The sequence below is a fragment of the Lotus japonicus genome, chromosome 6 (assembly GCF_012489685.1).
Source record: "Lotus japonicus ecotype B-129 chromosome 6, LjGifu_v1.2".
Taxonomy (NCBI): Eukaryota; Viridiplantae; Streptophyta; class Magnoliopsida; order Fabales; family Fabaceae; genus Lotus; species Lotus japonicus.
In genome coordinates this window covers 45,162,483-45,179,796 of record NC_080046.1, presented here as the reverse complement: position 1 = coordinate 45,179,796, position 17,314 = coordinate 45,162,483, and positions in this window count along the sequence as shown.

Here is a 17,314-nt window from a genome sequence, read left to right as displayed (position 1 = left end):
AGTTTGGGGCACCCATTGTGCCCATTTTATTTATATATTATTTGGCATTACAAAAAAATTATAACTTCAATTTCCTTTCGTACTTGATTTGTTCTTCAACATTTCCAGATTTTTCAACTATCGAAATTGCTACTGCACTGCTTTTTTTAAGCTAAATATAGTTTTCAATTTTAAATTTTTTAGATTTTCCTAAATAGTTTTTTTCATCACTTTTCTAATGTAGAGAATAGAACTAAGTCATGGAAATTCAGAGGATGCCAACAAACAGACTCTTATATTTAGAAGTTCACCCATTTGTTGTACGTTTAATTTGGTTCTTTCAATATAAAGTAAACAACAAGATATGATTTTGATGTTTAACCGTTAATGTAATATTCTTTCTGCCCTTTCATTTACAAGGGAAGAAGCCTCATTTCAAATATGTTTCTTCAAGAATTTGGAAGTAGGCTATCCCCAACAGTAACTTTCATAGATCCTGTTGGAAATGAATTCAACATTAAGGTCGAAACTGAAGGTGACAACAAATTTTTTGTTGGTGGAATGAGAGGGCTCATGTTTTATTACCGTTTTGATGATGGTGGTTGAGTCAATTTGTGTTACACCGGAGCTTCTGAATTCCATATTATAAAAATTGAGGATCGAGAACAACATGAAGTGACCTATCTAACACCCCCTATATCATTTGATATAAGCAGACTGATTGCTAAACCAGACCCAGTTGATTACACCAATGATTCAGAATTCTCGAAGTTTGAGATGTTTCATGAAGTGAAACTAACAAAATCTCATATCACTGATAACAGAAAAGTTTTTTATTTATATATTTTGCATGACTCATATTTTCTTCTTCAATACTATTTTGTTGGATATGTGTTTAATTTATATTTATTTTCTAGGCACTTCCAGCAGAAATAATAAAAACAACATTGTTACCTAAAAAGCCAACATATTGTGTTTTACAAGATAAGTATAAAATGAGATTTTACTATGATTGATTTGGAACCCAATGAGTGATGTTGAGTGCACCTTGAAGAATGGTTGGAGAAGTTCATAAAAGCTAATAAACTCACTGAGAATCAATCTATATTGTTTGTAATTCATAAAGATGATCTACATCTCATTCATGTTGGAGTCTTACATAATCCTTCTTCATAGAAGACTTCCTCCAAGATGCAATCCAATTATAAGGACGTTATTTGTAAATTTTGTAGTTGTTTTCAATTTATCATGCTAGTTGTTAATTAGATGAATTGAATTTTAAATCCAACAATTTTGTATTAGAACTAGGACTTTGTTATTGTTTCTCTAGAAAAATTATCTATGGCAGTTTTTAATTATTTGTTGTTTCTTATTTTCTTTTTTATAGATACATTATATTATTTTATTTAAGAGTATTAGTACTACTTCTTTTATATCTTATAAATAGTGTAGAATTATTTACAGATGGGAAGAACAAAATAAAAAAATATCATTTATTATATATTCAATTTTTATATCATAATCATATTAATCAAACATAAGATTATATTTGTATTTGTCATTTATATAAAAAAAATTAATTCATATATTAGAAAGAAATTTCCCTTTCTTTAGAATTATCCTCTCGTGCAAGGCACGAGCAACTATACTAGTACTATATAGTCTATTGTTTAAAAAAGAGCAGTAAATGACACCCTAGATCAAAAAGGTAACATAACGATAAAGAAAAATCCTATATTTATGTATATATGTCACTCCTAGATACCATTTAATTATCTTATGTTTTCAAAACGGAGGATGTAATTGTATAATTTCTAATTATCTTGCTTAGTTACTTGATTGTATATATGTTCCTTATTTTGAATTTTTGCAAAAGAACCAGCACAATGATGTGACAATGCATTAGGCATAATACATTGGAAAGTCATGAATGAGGATAAATTTTCTCCTAGATTTCATGATAATCCGTCTAAAATGTCAAACCAATCCTATAGATATAGAAAACTCGTGGTGATGTTGATGATCGTATGAGAAATCATAGATTAAGTTAACTGTTCACAGTTAAGATAATGCATGTATTTTATAGCTCACATTGAATTAGCTAGCATGAAAAGGAGTGCAGTATCCATGACATCACTCTAATTTTCCTATGCTACTTTGCTACTTTGCCACGTAACGAACTAGGATTATTATTATTTTTTGAAAACGAAATGAATAATAATAAGAAAATGCTTGAGCCAACTACTTTATGTGAGCATTTTTTATTTTCAAAATTAATAATGCCTTGATAACAACCCTTCACTAATGTGATTACATAAAGAACACCACCATTAATTACATATCACCTAGCCAATATAGCACAAATGATTTATACCATGAGAAATCACGTATATTATACGAATTAAATCTATCTATAACATATATAAAGAAGAAGTTTTGGTTACATAAGGGTAATTACTCATTCAATGTAACAAAAAAAAAAACAATCATTCAATTTATCATGACACATAGGTGAATTTTTTTTTCCATGGACTTTCCTGTAATTGTATAGATTATTTCATAGAAAATTAATCATGGTTGTTCTTTACTTTTGATCTTAGCCGTCTATTTCTTTTGTATTGCAGAATTAAAAAAAAAACTAGAAAAAAGTTAATTAAGCCTAATGAAGAAAATTTATTCTGAAATACCGCGGCTAATGAGATAATTAAATAAATTAAATTCTCCACATTTATCTTCATCACCAGCTCAAAGAAGAAATCATAAAATAATAATAATAATTTAACCTTTCCATCTCCAACACAGGTAGATATAACAGAAAGAGAAAAGTAACTATTGATATATCATTTAAAGAAATTCATGAGTAACGCATGAATTTATTTTCAAAAAACAAAACGCGTGAATTTAGTGTATTCTATAATAACATCTATCCCACAAATATTGCTTCACCTGCTTAATTTTTTAAACATAATTTCAAGGGGTGGGCTCTTTCATTCTATCTCCCTACCTCTATCAATTTCATTACTATTTATAATAAAAACTAAAAACTACTGGATGTCATTGGTACTGTTTGTGTTATGAGTTACTGGGTGAGTCCTTTCTTCTTCTGTATTTCTTTTTCTATTATTATTTAAGCGCATGATTTCATACTCATTCTTCAAGTTCTTTTCGATCCCCTTAAAACTCTTCAGAATTCTAGCTTTTGAAAAACATTATTAGTACGAGATTCAGTTTGGGAAAAAATATTATGATTCATTTTTTCTTTCCTACTTCAAATTTTCCTGATTGAGATTTACTTTTTGTTTATAGAAAAGGTTTTGCTATGGTATGACTATAATTAGAATGACCTGCCTATCTGCTAACAAGCTTGAAAGGACAATCTCTACGCCATCGGATGGAACCTTCAGAAAAATAGAGCATTGCATGAGTAATTCTCTATTTCGTTTATGTTTTCATTTTTTCACTACTTTCAATATGCATATATTTTGTTGATCTTAGATAGCTCTCTAGGCTCCATCAGATGGAACCTTCAGGTATTATTCATGACATGAGTCAAACAGTTATTGTGTTAAATGGTTACCATAGGGGAAGTGAGAAGGTGTTGTTACAAACTTGGTGAATGGTTTGCTTTGGAATTTAATGAGTTATAATTTTGTATCAGTGATTATGGATTAACTGGTTGAGCATGAACACTTTTGCCTAGAAAAGTACTTACACTACAACCTTGTGTATTAAGATTTAGCGTGGATGAGATTTTTTCTTTGCATGGTGTAGGCTTGTCTATAATTTCAGATTAAGGAGCTTAATTGAATGCACTATTTTAGAAGACTTTCAAAGCTGTTGTGGGGTCTCATTTACATTTCAGTACAACTTTCCACCCTCAAACTAATGGTCAGACCAAAAGGATTACTAGATCTTAGAGGATATGTTTCGTGCCTGTGTGTTAGACCTTGGAAGGAGTTGAAATTATTAGTTTGTATCTTTGATGGAAATGACTGATAATAATGGCTATAAGGCTAGTATTCAGATAGAATCATTCAAGGCATTGTAAGGTAGGCGAGGCAGATCCCTTATAGGTGGGTTTAAAGTTGAAGAAGCTAAGTTTGCAAACTCTCAGAACTTATCCAAGATATAGTAGAGAAAGGTTAAGGTGGTTCAAAATCATTTGGTTACAATTTAGAGTATGCAAGAGTCTTATGCTGATAGGAGGCGACACCCTTTAGAGAATGGAGATGGTGATCATGTGCTCTTGCACGTCTCTCTAATGAAATAAGTATTATAGTTTGGTAAAACTGGAAAGCTAAGTCCAAGAATTGTTGGACTCTTAAAATCTTAGAAAGGGTTCGATTGACAGTTCTGCTAGATCTTTTATAGTTCATACAGTTTTTCATGCTTTTATGCTTCAGAGGGATTCATATGATTCTTCTCACATTATTAGTCATGAGTGTACAATTAGATGAGCATGTGCCTTATATGGAGCAACCGTTAGCCATGGTTGAAATAAAGGTGAAAAATCTGCGATCTAAGGACATTGAATATTGGTTTAGTGAAAGTTCTTTAGCAACAAAAAAATGACTTGGGAAATTAAGATAATCATGCTTGAGAAGCATTCCCTACTGTTTGAAGCTTAAGGTTGCTATCACATTAAAACATTCGAGGACGAATTTTCCTTAAGGGGGGGAGATTGAAACAACTGTGTTTCCCTTATAAAAAAAGATATAATATATAATGATAGTAGTTACATAAATATCAGAAGCAAAACAAAAAGAAATAGGAAAAAAATAAAATAAAACAAACCTACAGGGAAATAAATCCACGACAACACCCACCCCACCCATTATTATATATTTATTAATTCTAAAACTTAAAAACCTAGCCAATAACTCTATGCGAGACACATCTCTCCATTTCCTTCCTTTTCTCGTTTTGTTCCTCCAAAGCAGCAGCGCTGCTCTTCGTCTCATTCTCCTCCCCATTGTCTTTTTATATTATTTTTTTCCACTAAAAAACAGCACAAGGTCCAACCGTAAATTACCCACTCGTGAGAGAATTCAAGTGGAAGAGCTTTGGGATAATTTTAAGAATTGAGGTTTGTGCTATGAGGAAGGAGAAGAATACCCACCGCACAATTGCTCTTTAATGCCATTGAGGTATACTCACAACCTGTAAACTTAAATAATAGTGTTATAGCATAGGTTAGAATTAAGTAGAATTATACTTAGGGCTTTTGGGTACAATTTGGGGTTTCCATAGTTGCTCAGGGATAGTGTGACATAAGGTAATTGTTGCTGAATTATTGAAGTTGATTTTTGATATCCAAACTTGCTGGCTAGCGGTTCGTTCAATTGTCGTGGAGTTGTTGGAAGCAATTCATATGATTCTCCGTAGTTGTGAGTGGTTTTCAACTACTATGACATGTTTTAATGATCATATAACAGATTTAATCATTTTACCATATTGCTTATTTATCTAAATTGGGGAAACATGTTTTTATATGTTTGACTATCATTCTTGAACTTCTTTAAAAGATGATTTTATGAAGTTGATTTTGAGCATGTTTTATGAATTGACATGAGAAGTGTTGTTCCTTTGTTGTGATTGTCTGCATTTTAGCTAATGTTTTGGTCTGTGGCAAGATGTCGGACACGATGTCTTAACATCTTGACTGTGACATGTGTCCCTGCAAACTGCTGTGTGCTTGGATGATTAATTGTGAAGCTTTGGATTGATTTCGTGGTAATCAAGTTAGGGTTGTTGAAAAATATTCTGTGTGCTGCTCAAGGAATATATCAAGTGTGATCAAATCTGTTTCTGTTTCAGAAGATTTGATCTGGTTTTAAGTTGTGAAAGTTCCAATCTATTTTCAAATCTTATTTGATAAGATTTGGTTCTGTTTTAAAAAGATTGACTTTCTGTTTTGTTGTGGACTCCTTTGTTCGTTCAAGCCCATCAAAGACAAGGCCTGAAGAACTGCTATTTATGAAGACCTAAACCTAGTTGCTAGGGGGTTTTTGGGGTGGAGAAATTAGGGTTTCATATTCGTGAGTTCACACTGTGTTTCCGTTGTTCTCTCAGCAGCTTTATGTTCTTGTATTAGCTGAGAGTTGTTGTGTTGTGTTGGTTGTTTGATCATGAGATCTATCTTTCAATCTCTTGTGTAAAGGATCGGTCACTGTGGCAGTGATCATTAGGAGTTAGGGGAAGTTTCCTCGTAGCTTAGAGGGAAGGGCTAAGCTAGATTCACTAGTTGTAATAGTGGTAGACATTGAAGAGGCTCTATACTAAGGGGGAGTAACTTAGGTATAAGAGGGACTTTCATGTATGACCTGAGAGCTATTACTAAGATAGTGAATTGACTCCTGGATTGGTATCCTCCATACGTAGGTGTTTTTGACACTGAACTGGGTTAACAATTCTCTGTGTTCTTTACTATTTTTGTTGATTTAATATTGTGATGTTATCTGCTGTACGTTGTGCCAGATGTCCTAGACATTTGGTTCGACATCTGTCCTGTGCGTGAACCAGAATTTCAAGAAGAGAATGACATTGGTTTAATTTTGAGATTGTGAACTTGAAAAGCTTTGATAAGTATTGAAAAGTTGATGTTGAGAATGTTATTTTGAAAAGCTTTGATGAGCATTGGAAAACTGATTTTGAGACTGTTGATGAGATTTGATATGGTTTAAGAAGCTGTTTTTCGGGATCCTTGATAGAACCACGTAGCTGTTAGCAGAGGTAACGACCTAGGTGTACATAGCTAGTTTGATTACGGGAGGAGAGAGCTATCCGTTAGATGGAGCCGCCAGTGCACGGAAAGGGCTATCCATTTAAAAACCATGTCCATCATATGAAAAAACATGTCATATCTAAGATTTATAAACAACCATGTCATATCTCATCAATCTCATCGTGGACATCTACATCTCGTTGATAGCCCTTTCCGTGCACTGGCGGCTCCATCTAACGGATAGTCATCTCCTCCCGGAATCAAACTAGCTAGGTGCACCTAGGTCGTTACCTCCGCTAACGACTACGGGGTTCTATCAAGGATCCCCAAAAACAGCTTCACAAACCATATCAAATCTCATCAACAGTCTCAAAATCATTTTTTCAATGCTCATCAAAGCTTTTCAAAATAACATTTTCAACATCAACTTTTCAATGCTTATCAAAGCTTTTCAAGTTCACAATCTCAAAATTAAACCAATGTCATTCTCTTCTCATGTCAATTCATAAAACATGCTCAAAATCAACTTCATAAAATCAGCTTTCAAAGAAATTCAAGAATGATAGTCAAACATATAAAAGCATGTTTCCCCAATTTAGATAAATAAGCAATATGGTAAAATAATTAAATCTGTTATATGATCATTAAAAACATGTCATAGTAGTTGAAAACCACTCACAACTATGGAGAATCATCTGAATTGCTTCCAACAACTCCACGACAATTGAACGAACCGCTAGCCAGCAAGTCTGGATATCAAAAATCAACTTCAATAATTCAGAAACAATTACCTTATGTCACACTATCCCTGAGTAACTACGGAAACCCCAAATTGTACGCAAAATCCCTAACTATATTTCTACTTAATTCTAACGTATGCTATAACACTATTATTTAAGTTTACAGGTTGTGAGTATACCTCAATGAAATTAAAGAGCAATTGTGCTGTGGGTATTCTTCTCCTTCCTCATAGCACAAACCCCAATTCTTAAAATTATCCCAAAGCTCTTCCACTTGAATTTTCTCACGAGTGGGTAATTTACGGTTGGACCTTGTGCTGTTTTTTGGTGGAAAAAAATAATATGAAAAGACAATGGAGAGGAGAATAAGACGAAGAGCAGCACTGCTGCTTTGGAGGAACAAAACGAGAAAAGGGAAATGGAGAGATGTGTCTCGCACAAAGTTATGGGCTAGGTTTTTAAGTTTTAGAATTAAGAAATATATAATAATGGGTGGGGTGGGTGTTGTCGTGGGTTTATTTTCCTGTAGGTTTGGTTTATTTTATTTTTTTCTATTTATTTTTGTTTTGCTTCTAATATTTATGTAACTACTATCATTATATATTATATCATTTTTTATAAGGGAAACACGGTTGTTTCATATTGTATTTATTCATTTATACTTTTACATCAGTTGTGTTTATTCCATTAAGATTGGATGGAAAATGTGTCAATAATGACTAGAAAAAAAGTGTAATTTTAGGAGGATGCTAAACAAAACAAAAAATTCAGGGACGAATAACATAAATGATATATTTTGCAAGACTAAAAGTTTATTTAAGCCTACTTTCTATGTATGTGTAATTTTAATTTTTAAAAATTAAAAAGTGGTATATGTTATGATTTTTCATATATTTACTTAGGCATCTTTGCTTCTCAGCTTATATTAAACTTCAATTCCCTCCTTTTCCTTGATGTATAACCACTTACTTAATGTATTAAAACTATTTGATTATTATATTGTTGATATTCCATACGGATTGGTTTGGATTCATAAGATTTGGATCTTGCAGTGCCTAAGTAAGTACATGAGAAGTTTTTTAGTTTTGATAAGCAGGTACATGAGAAGTAAGGGCTTCTATTTTTTATGCGTATATCTTGGTCCTTTTCAATTTCATGGTGTTTAACTCTTGCCCTGTTAATCAAATCCTATTAAACTAAATATTTTTTAGCATGAAAATCTTCTTTCTGGAACCCATCTGATTTAGTGTGGCCTCCAAGTACAAAGGTTTATGACACTATTTGGGCATTGCAAATTCAAGAGATGAATTCCACTATTTTTTTGTTCATGGTTGGAAATGATATGAAAGATTTACTCCCTCTGTTCCAGAAAGTTTGTAGTTTTGGGCATGTTTTCAATTTTTAAAATAGTTTGTTGTTTTAGAATGCCAATGCATGTTTTCCCATTTTTTTCCTTCTATACCCTTATTTATTTGACACACCATGTTTATTGCAATTCTTAATACTATCCTTGGAACTGACGTTGAAATCATACAGCTCCTTGGCGCGGACGTTCTATTTATGTTTGGTCTTGGTACTATATACTTCTATTTGGTGGGGCACATGTTACTAAAAAAACATTTACCTCCATTTTTGCTTATAAAAATAGATTCACGGAGTGTATCAACAAGTAGTATTGGAGGGAAAATATTTACCTCCATTTTTGCCTATAATAAAAAACACAGTTTAAGTGGGAAAGTTTAAATCACTGAAAATGAAAATTCATAGATGAAATTTCGGCAAAATTTGTTAGGAGGGAAACATGAAAAATCACATGTTCCTCTCCCTCCTTGATAAGGTTGTACGCAGTCTTAGAAAAAATAATAGTAATGGGTTTGTGACAAAAACAAAGAGAATTGATGAGTGGGTTTTAGTTGATGTGTGGTGAGTAATTAATGGCTGAATTTTTGTGTAAAAAGATTGAGAAAAATAGAACACCATAAATAAGGGTAATTTAGTCAAATTGTACCATCAATAATTGATTTCATAGTCTATGTGCCACAACTTTAAACTCCAAACTTTCTGGAACGGAGGGAGTATGTTGTTCTTATCTTCACTTTGTTCATGCAAATTTGGAACGCTGCCTATAAATTTGTGATCCGTGGATGCTAATTAGAAATTATAATTCAATTCTTTAAAAGCTTGCTAATACTCAATTCTTAGAAAATTACGTTGTATGATATGCTTGTGGTGGATGATGCGTAAAAGCAGTCGCACCACGAACGTGCTATAGGTCTTGAAAGAGGTTGAAAGAAGAGCTCGATTTTTTATAGATCTCCAAGATGACATATCACAAAAAAAAATTAATGGTTGGTGCAATCCGATTATAATGACAAATTTGCCTGTGTTTTTACAAATAATTTATTTATTGGTGGAGCACTACCTGTATGGCCAAATCAGTCAACATATTGTGGGCAAAGCTATATGAAATGGAAATGTTAGTCTCTCCCAGTTCATTGGCATGGTCAGATCTCATTTTTTTTCCTGATTAGGTGAATTGTGTGCTTTCTCTTAGTTTGGCAGGTTAAATTTGGTGTAATCTTTTATTCTTCATACTCTTTGGAATTTCAATTCATTTATGGTTTAGTTGAGTTTTAGACTCAATTACTCAAAGCTTTTAGAAAAGGAGTGGAAGAAAGTCAGAAACCATTATGCAAGTGATTAATTCCCTATTTTAGTTACTCTTTTCTATATATCTCTTAGGTATGTTGTTTTCCTTTTCCTGACATTCTATCTTTGTCATGTCATTTCTATTTCTATTTAGAACAACGTCAAAACTGTCTAGATACTGTGGGCAAGCTATAAGAAATGTAAAAGGTTGAGATTTTCCCAATCTATGAAACTAGCATGACCATCTAATATTTTTTCCAGATGAATAATTTTGCGCTTTCTCTCGATTCAATTGAAGCAAGCATGCATATCAAACTTGGTGGAATCTATTACTCTTGATGTTCTTTGCCATTTCTATTTATTTAGAAACCATGTTTATGGTTTCGTTATGTTTTTAGTCTTACCACTTTTTAGAAAAATAAGAATAAATAATTACACAAGCTCTTTATCTTTTTCAACCTGGATTTTTTATTGTAAGATCGTCACATGTTCGACTGATTGATTCAATTTTTGATGATTATTAATTTCAATCATTAATTAGAAAAGTTAATAGTTACTAATATTTTACGTATGTCCATAATGAATTTTGAATTAATTGAATTTTATTTTGGTTTTTTAATTATTAGTGGCTAAAATAGTATTCTATAGCTAAATTTCGGAGAATTAACTCAACGAATGCCGATCGCAGTGGTAAAAAAGTAACAACCGGTCATTAGAAGACTTCCCCAAATGCCTCAAAATGAGCTTATTATGTATGAATTGTGTTATGATAGACAAGCTTTAACAATAAAGCATTTAGATCTTATGCCTAACTTGACATTATAACAAAAAATAGTCTATGAAAATCATGAAAGCAATTACTCACGACAAATATGGTTATGGAGGAACATGAAAAACTTACATTTGGAGAGCCTTATCAACTATCAGATCCAAAGGAGTGGAATTGCAACTTTGCACATTGCAGGTGGTTGAACAATACACTCCAGGTTCTGTATTCTAATTAATGTTGATGGAGATTCTACCTCCAACATTAAACATGGTAGTCCATTGGCCGCCAATTAATGTTGATGGGGATTCTACCTGCAACATTAAACATGGTAGTCCATTGGCCGAATTGATCCCTGGAGCTAAAATCAAAATATGGGATGAAGCACTCATGACTCAAAAGCATTTTTTTCAAGGATAATCATTGACAGAGGTGAGGTTATATTTGCCAAAAACAAGTGTTTTCACATGAAAAATTATATGTAGCATCATATAGAGTCACAGACCGTAAAGGATTAAAAATCCTCATTTGCGATAGTGATGACAACAATTCTCATAGTACTTCAAATGTAGTTTACAACGAAGTCTTTCGCAATGTCATATGAAGAATATTTTGTTTATAGAAAATGTGCAACGGTACACTCCCAGTTTTATTCTTAGTGTAATTATTCCAATTAAAAAAATATTTAGTGGCTATTTTTAGCACATGCATGTTACTTCAACTCTTGATAATAAACTATTCGATAATTATAAAAAAAGCTTTCAATCCAGCATTTACAAAAACAAGTACAAAAGATAAAAATAAAATAGCAACTAAAAAAAATTCAATACAAAAAAATACAAATTTATGGTTATACAAGTTTAGTTCTTTTAATTCATAAAATATCTTAAAAAAAACACATATGTTTAAAAAAAACACACACTCACACACAAAAAATAAAAATGAATATTCTCTGTGCATCGCACGGGTCAAAGTACTAGCATAAACAAGTTTTATTTTTAAAAAACCCCAATGTGGAAGTACACCTATAGACTAATGAATATCATATATCAAAACAATATTAAAAGCTCCACGTCCACATCAACAAAAATGGCAGCAACATCAACATCAACAAAAATACATTCGGGCAATAACATCATAAAAAAGATGATTAGCATCAGATATAAAACTCATATTGCACATGACATTTATAACAAAGGCTTAATAGCTCTTTTGGTCCCTCATTTATCACAATTTTGCACATTTGGACTCTTCAGAAAAAAAATTAGCAAAATTAGTCCCTCACATTTACACATTTTTGCCATTTTAGTCCCAAATAGGGATCATTTTTGCAAAAATTAAGCAATGTGGAGGACCGAAAATGCTAACTTTTTATTAGGGACCACAAGTGCAAAATCGTGATAAATGAGGGACCAAAAGAGCTATTATGCCTATAACAAAATTATAAGTCCATATATCCGGGTGACAACCATTACATCCTATAATACCCCCCATATAACCTTTTATAGAGCTCGTCCAAATCTTAAAACTTCTTGAAAACAAATGACAATCTCGTCATTTCAGTCTCAACTGATAGAAAAAGAAATCATATCCACCACTTCATTTAAATAACTACCCTCCACCTATCCATTTTCAACACCTCCCATTGCAAGGAAGCTCACCTCACTTTAAACGCTATTTGAAAGCTTTTGCAGTCCTACAACTAAATCAACATCTCATTAGCAGTTAAAGCGATTGAACTTTTTCCAAAAGCTTGGTGGTAGAGCAACCACTTCACACAACAATCTGGATCATTAGTGACAATTGGGGGTGAGCATCATGAACATTACCATTTCCGCTCTAGCTCCACTCCTCCATTACCTTAACAACCCCACGACAAACAATCCCAAACCATTCTTAGCATTAATACCTCCATACACAAAAAAAAAAATCCGCATTGCTATAGCGACTTCCAATTAAACCTTACTTTAGTTTTTTGTAACGACCGTCATGAGTACGGGAATATATGTATGCATCTCAACAACCAAAACTCATTTCTCACTTAAAACCTCTTTCACTCATCCTACAAGCCCCCTTAACAACCACATCAAACACCTACACATGAATTTATATTGGACTAAATATATTCCACCAGACTCTTAATTATGACCCTTCATAGATCTATCCTAATCTCTTTCCCAAATCTCATGCTCTTCTTTCTCTTCCTCAAAATTGTTAATGACAACAACTTCCTTAGCCGATGACACTGCATTCCTAATGCAATCATGTTGGTTATTCTGCAAGTGTACAGAATCTACCCGGTTTTAAGTTATCGAACCTCAGGGAATTAGATTGCAAAGTCAGTTTAAGATTCAAGTTCAAGGTTGAAAAGCAAGTAAAATTTAGTTTTAAAGGTTGATTGTTTCTTTGGTTATGTAAAAGACAAGTGAACAAGTAATAAAGTGATTGAAATTCAGAAATGAGATTGCCTTGGGTTCTTGCTCAACTAATTCAGTTTTAGCAAACCTTTCCTACTCAAAAGTCCGGAGTCTCTCATTGATGTTCTAGCCTAGTTAGTCATCTATCGATACCTCGCAAAGACAACCCTTTCTAATCAAAAGATAGGCTCAATTCCTTGACAACCTAAACAATTGCAAGAAACACTAAGCATGCAATTCAGGCCAACAAACCCCAACCCTTCCTCTATTCCTAGTAGCAAGCATAGAAGATGTAATCTCACAACAAGTCTCAATTCTATAACAAACTTTCGTTATGATTATAGAAACTCAAAAAGCTAGCATGCATTCAAGCTTGAAAGATAAAACATAGGAGTGAGATTCAAGGGTTTACTCAGAACAACATGAATAGAAAAGGAATGAAAGCTAAAACATTCAAAGTCTTACAAAGAACCCAAAGCAAAAAGGGTTTTAGTCAAGCATGGCTATGAAATCCATACAAGAAAGCAAAGATGAAACCTGGAACATAGGACTTAGAGAAAGCTCCTCAAGCTCCAGAACCCAAACCCTCTCTTCTAACTTATTAAAATATGAGAAAAATGACAAAAGGTTCCAAGAGAAATGTCTAAAAATCAATTTATAGGTAAAACAGGCATGTCTGGGCGCTCAGGCGCCAATTCAGAGCGCCTGAGCGCCAATTCCAGCTCAAAACAAGCTCTCTGGAAGGTAATTGGAACCTAGGCGCCAATTGAGCATGCCTAGGCGCCAATTCCAAAACCTGGAATAAAGCAATTGGCGCCTAGGCACCAATGGAGCACGCCTAGGCGCTCTGACTTCGCTGGAAAACCTTTATAACTTCCTCTTAACTCCTCTTCAAGCCTCTTTAACCCTTTCTTCAATACACCAAGCCACTTGACCTTCCTCATTCATCAGTTTCAGACCTGGTAACTTAGGCACAAAGAAAAGGAAAAATCTAGAAACTCAAAGAGTTAATTAGCAAAGAAAGCCCTCAATTAAAATAGGAAAGATATGCAAGTCCTAAAGCTACTCAAAATGCAAGAAAGGTCCCTATAAAACTACAAAAATACCAAAACAAAGTAAAGACACGAAGAAAGATAAAAATGCATGAAACACTACATGAGACTCAACAAAAAAGACGCAAAACTAACAAAGGAATGACCCTAAAACCACCACTAAACTAGGGTCATCAAATCATCATCACAATCTTTCCTTTGACTGAATCTCTCTTCGAAAACATCATCTTATATACGTTTCGGCATATGAATATGAGAAATTGCCTTTAATTTCTTCAAAAGGAGATAAACGAAAGTTACAGTTGTGTTTGGTTTTCAGTTTGGAAGTCTGTTTGGGGCATTGAAATCTGAGATCACGCATTCCAATGTCCCAAACGTGAAAGAATCTTTGGACCTCTGTTGCGTGAAAATTGAAGCTTATCTATTAGAAAATTGATTAAAAAAGCTTCAATAAGTGCTTTTTAGTTTGCATCAAACGTGTAATTAGTTAGCTTTGCTCGCTACCATGATTCACAATTCAATATAAGTTCAAGACACATAAGGGCTCGAACCATATTTGGACTCGTGATTAATCCATAGATACCGATAGAAAATAGATAAGCACTCAAAACTAGGGGTGTTCAAAAAATCCGGTTTCCATAACCAATCCATAACCAAACCATAACCATATCCAGAAAATCCGGTTTTATATATAACCGGTTTTAATGTATCCGGTTTTAAAGTGGATACCAATTTGGATATCCAGTTTTTGAATTTGGATAAAAAACCAGTTTACCATATCCAAAACCAAATTTAATATTTTTAAAAAATCAATTTTCTATTATTCATTCATAACCGGTTTCAGTTTCTAAAATCCAAATTCAGTTCCTGTTTCAACTTTCAAAGAACCCTAACCCTATTCCCAAATCAACTCGCCGCCGCCATCGCCGCCGCCACCAATTTTGGGTTTGCGTCACTGACCTTCAGGATTTGGAACCGAAATCCCCATTCTCTACCTCGATTTCCTCAGGTTCTTCCTCTTTTCTACTTACCCTTTTCATTTCTCTTCATTGTTGTTGAGGATTTGGGGTGTTTGGTTTATGGGTTTACTCAGTTATTGAGTTTTGAGGGATTCTAAGAGTTGGGTTTGATGGAGAAATAAGGGACTAGTTCCAATTGAAATGAATGATGATGATTCAGAATTTGCGTTACCATCACCGATTCTTCCAGAATCTCTTCTTTGACAGGTGATTCCTTCGCATATCTGCAGTGTTGTGGTGTGTTTGGATGGATTTGTCTCTCATTCTCATGATCCTAGGGTACTAGGTTACGGTTTTATAGCGTGTTTTAGTTCCCTGTTTGTTTGTTGCACTAGATTCAGATACTGGTTTTATTGTTTTTTCTTTCTGTTCAGACTGCGTGAGCTGAAAATTCATGGTTACTGAGAAGTGTTGATGTTAACTGTAGTGTGATTATCCACAAATTCAATTTCAAATATTAAGAAGGGTTTGAGTTTGACCCCAATGATTTTCCTTGCTTCTGTTGATAGCTAACAGAATTAAGCTAACAAAGAGTAATGGAATTTATGCCTTAGAAATTCATTCTTGTGACTGGTTTAGCTGAGCTAAGTAATGCTATCAATCATGGAAACTAGTGCTTACCTTGGAAAGAACCATGAAAAACTGATTAAAGAAAAGGACAACCATGCCTTAGTGAGTCTCTTCATGAAAAATGTTTGGATACACTAAGTTTAGGACTCTGGTTGTACTAGTAAACCCACTGAATCATCATCATTCACCCAACTCTCACCCAACAGCCAAGGACATGGTTCTGGTTCATTGTATTGTATCCATATTCATTCTGCTTTTTAGCCCTGCATCTGGAAACATTCTCTTCATGGAATACAATGCTTAATCTTATTCAATAAATAAAATGGACTTTAAGTTTACATGGTTACAGGTCTATTGATGAACCTGAAGCAAATATTATGACTGGTGGAAATATGATATATGATATACTTTTTCTCTTCAAATATTATGTCTTTTTGGTTTTATTATATAATGATAATTATACCTTATTTCATTCTTGCCTATTTCTCCTTGTCAGATGGATCACGAGTTATCTACTCCTCTGCAAGATGGATCTAACAGCGCTGATGTGGGATCTTCTAGAAAACGGAAAAGGCGGGCTAACCAGTCTTATGTTTGGGACCATTTCAGTGTAGATCCCGTGTCAACCGACAGGGCAAGATGCAATTACTGTAACATTTCACTCAAGTGCAACAATGGAACAACCTCCATGAGAAATCATAGTAATAAATGCAAGTCTAATCCAAACTCTTCGTCCTCAACGGTCAATGTTTGTTCTTCCCCTTCTACACTAAAGTTTGACCAAGAAAAGTGTCGGGAAGCACTCGTGAAGATGTTTGTAGCTATGGAGCTTCCTTTTAGAGCAGTGGAACATGAAGCTTTTCTAGAATTTCTTCATGTTTTGTTGATAGTTGCTTGATTTTGCTACTCTAATGGACCTTGTGGCTTTGCTGTTGAATTTTGTTATGTAGGTCAAGGGAACCATTGTTGGTGGTGTCATCTCTCACGTTCACGAGTCATTGATCAACAATCCTCAAGAGAATGAATGAATTCTTTGATTGTTGCTCAGTTTATTATGTTTGCTTGTCCCTAGTGTAGTTTTGACCAGTCTAATTTAGTGTTTGTTTACAACTCAGGTGTTAGAATGTAAATGCTCATTCTTAATTATGTAGGTGTTGTAATGTTGTTGGATCCTTGACAATGCTTTGTTTTTAGCTGCTATGCCACTATTTTAGCTTCTTTACTCTTAGTGTTTGCAATATATAAGTGCTACTTGCTTTGGTTTTAAGCTATGAAACAAGTTATTTTGGAATTTCATATCTTATAGTGTTGTAAGCCAGAGCCAATTTCATGGCTGTCTTATGGAATGGAAATCATAACATGGCTATTGTTGATGATGATAGGAGATCCATTTTAGAT